Below are 3,297 nucleotides of genomic sequence, written 5' to 3'. Positions count from 1 at the left end.
GGATCAGGACAGTGAGTGAGAGAGTCTCTGTGGAGGACCTGCTCCCACCTCCTGTTTAAAACACAGCTGCATGTGTCGATAGTCCAGCCCGCCTCCTTACAATGAGTCCACAACCTAAATGATGTAATATATGTTGAGTTTAGTATTTCATAAAAGAAGTGTTAAAGCAGGGATACTTGACTTTCTTTGCCACGGGGCCGGTTAATAAACAAATGTTAATTATTAGATAACATGATTAAACAACAACAGACTGTCGGGGTTCATCCCTTCCTCTCTCTAGTTTTATGAAACGCTCTATTCGTGTTTTTTTTTTTTTGTTTTTTTTTGTTTTTTTTCTCCCCATAAATGTGATGCTTAAATATACAAATGAGGAATTATCTAATGGTGAATTTAGGAGAAATCTACAGACTAAAAAAGACAAAGTAGTAAAATAAAACACCTAAATGTGTATTTTGGATGATTTCTTTCATATAATATTTATGAAATAAGATCCAATGAGGGACACTGGAAGATCCTCAGCGTTAATCAATATAACTCGTGTTCATTGATTCATCTCTACGTGTGAATACCTTTCACTTCTATGTTTAGCAGACTTCACCCGCCAACAGCAGAGAGGAACCAAAGTGACAAAAAGCCTTTGACGTGGGAGCAGACGTCCTCCACAGCTCCACTATTGGTCCGTCGCTGATCCCATTCACATGTTGCCAGGGAGAGGGTCACACACACACACACACACACACACTCCGCTGGTATTGTGTTAATGCCCACAGGAATGTATAGATCATCTCTGTGTGTCGGTGGACAGGAAGTGAAACGGACTCTTAAAATATACTCGTATTCAAACAGAACTTCATCTCCAGTTTATTCTCTTTAGAATATTCACGTGTTGAGTTTTTAATGGTTAAAAACAAATCTGATGATTTTGCAGGTGAAAAATAAATTTACTTAAGTTGTTTTTTTTTTTTTATGTATTTATCAGGTTTAATTGTACCGTTTAATATCATGCAGTAGTATTGTTGTTCTATTGGTTTCATTTTGAATTATAATTTATTCAAAGTACATTTCAAGTATCTATTAAATGTCTGTGAAAAATGATGAAATGAGTATTACAATAATTAACTTCCTGTCACTCAGCTTGTGAATGAATCAACGGATTGTTTCAGCTGTGCTTTAATAAACAGTCGGGTTGTTTATTTTATTAATTCTTCTCATTTTTATTGTGCAACTAAGTGCTAACAATGCAAAACATGTTGAAAGTAGAAGTAGAGTCACAAAATACTCCGATATATTCCAAACAAATAACCAGACACAGAAACATCATATTTCTTAAACTCTTCATGTGTTTTGTGAGCAAACATTTTATTTATAAAGTAACTCACGCTGTCAGATAAATGTAATATAGTAGAAGTAGAAAGTGTTATAAAAAGGAGAGTACTAGTACCTCGAATACTTCTAAATGTACTTTGTGACATTCCAACACTGCAAATGAAAGATTCTACACACTCTGCGTGGGTGGGGGGGCCGGGGGGGCCGGGGTGAGTGAGGTGTAACAGCTCATAACTCACGCACATGGTCGACCAATCAGCAGAGGCTGCGGGGGGTTAGAAAGCCGGTGGGTTACACTTGGACATTAACACTCAGGACGAACAGAGAGGCAGACAGACGGGACACTTTAGGTCGTCTTCTTCTTCTTCTGCAGCGGTGTCACCTGAACCTGAGACACCGTCTCATCGTCTGACTGAGGTAAACGTGTTCTGTTGGTGTGAAGTTTCTCCCGACTTTAAAACCTTCAGTCTGACATGTGTTTGATCAGAAGGGGTTCAGGTCACAGAGGAGCAGGAAGTGTAGTCAGCGGTGCATCATGGGAGGAGGTTGAGATGGGATCAATGATGTGAGTCCTGGACGATAGAAGTCTACATTTAGATTTTAATAGTTATTATTCACTGTTACTATTCCTTTATGTCTCCAAATGCTCTTGTATACTTCTTTTATTATATTTACTTCATACGCATTTTAGTTTGACATAAATGTTATTAGATATTTATTTAGCTTTTTCTATTTATCTTCATTGCTTTGCTTGTGCTGCTGCAACAAGCGGGAAACATGTATGTTTAAGATTTGTATGTTTATTTAAATTTTTGGATTGTTTTATTCTTTCTTTCTTATCTTTATCTTTATCTCTACTTATGTTATCGATATCTTGTCTGAGTCGTTATTGTCTTTTTATCTTTAGTTACATTACTACGAGAATGTCCACAGCTCAGGTGACTGTTTTATTTGACCTGTCCTGTTTTAAACAGCTCTGTAAACTAAGTAGTTTTAGGTCCAAGCACACGTTGCCACCACATGAAAACATGTTTTCACAGTTTCACATCGTGACACTAACACAAAAAAAGAACTAGTAAAAGAGACGTCCACCTCCAGGCTCGTATGTGAGGACTTCAGGGCCGTCTCTGTGCGTGGGACGCCTGTGTGTGTTTTGATCTCCTCCAGTATTCGCTGTCAACATGACGAGAGTTTGAGGAAGAGAAACTCCGACAGCTGGCCCGGCGCAGTGGAAGGCATGCGGCTGCCTCCCTCTGCGTGCTATTTATACTCTCCTCTGCCAGGATCACTGCTGGTGTCTGTTCATTCACGCCCGGCCACCGCAAATGCCACCGCATTCAAACCAGTGCCAGTTACAAATCTGCTGGTTCTGCTATTCCATTAGCGTAGCGGGGCCTCTAATATTATCAATTGACGCTTGAAACCATGCTGACAACCGGGGCTGAAGTATCGCCATACTGACAAAACACATCAATCAAACACAATATATCGCCTCAGTCAGAGGTGGGTGTTTTTTTAAACATTATTGGAAGGATTGTAGTCATATTTTGTACATATATTCTTGGTCTCCAGAGGATGAACCCTGATGACTTTGATGATATTCTGACTTTTCATCACCAGCAGGTCAAAGTTTATACAGACATGTTTCATGTATAGACCGTTTAGAAGAGTCACCCATTGATTTGTGGACTGATTTGTGTTTTGAAGCCTCGAGCTGGGCACTTTATTCCGGCGCCATCTTGGTTTTTGTCTGTTGCCATCTTGTTTTTTTGCAACCAGAAGAGACACGAGAGGGTGGAGCTAAATAAAACTCTGAATAAGACATTTTTAAGCGACCAAAATGTTACTATTAACTTTTATGAAGTGAAATCACACTGTGAAAGGGTTAAAGTTCTAAGACAAAAACACAACAACTCCGGCTGGTCAACGTCGTGGTAGAGACCTGTCAATCACCGTGTAGCCCGCCCTAAA

The sequence above is a fragment of the Anarrhichthys ocellatus genome, unplaced genomic scaffold, assembly GCF_004355925.1.
Source record: "Anarrhichthys ocellatus isolate YVR2014 unplaced genomic scaffold, GSC_Weel_1.0 scaffold4, whole genome shotgun sequence".
NCBI classification, from domain to species: domain Eukaryota; kingdom Metazoa; phylum Chordata; class Actinopteri; order Perciformes; family Anarhichadidae; genus Anarrhichthys; species Anarrhichthys ocellatus.
Note: the sequence above shows the minus strand (reverse complement) of the source record.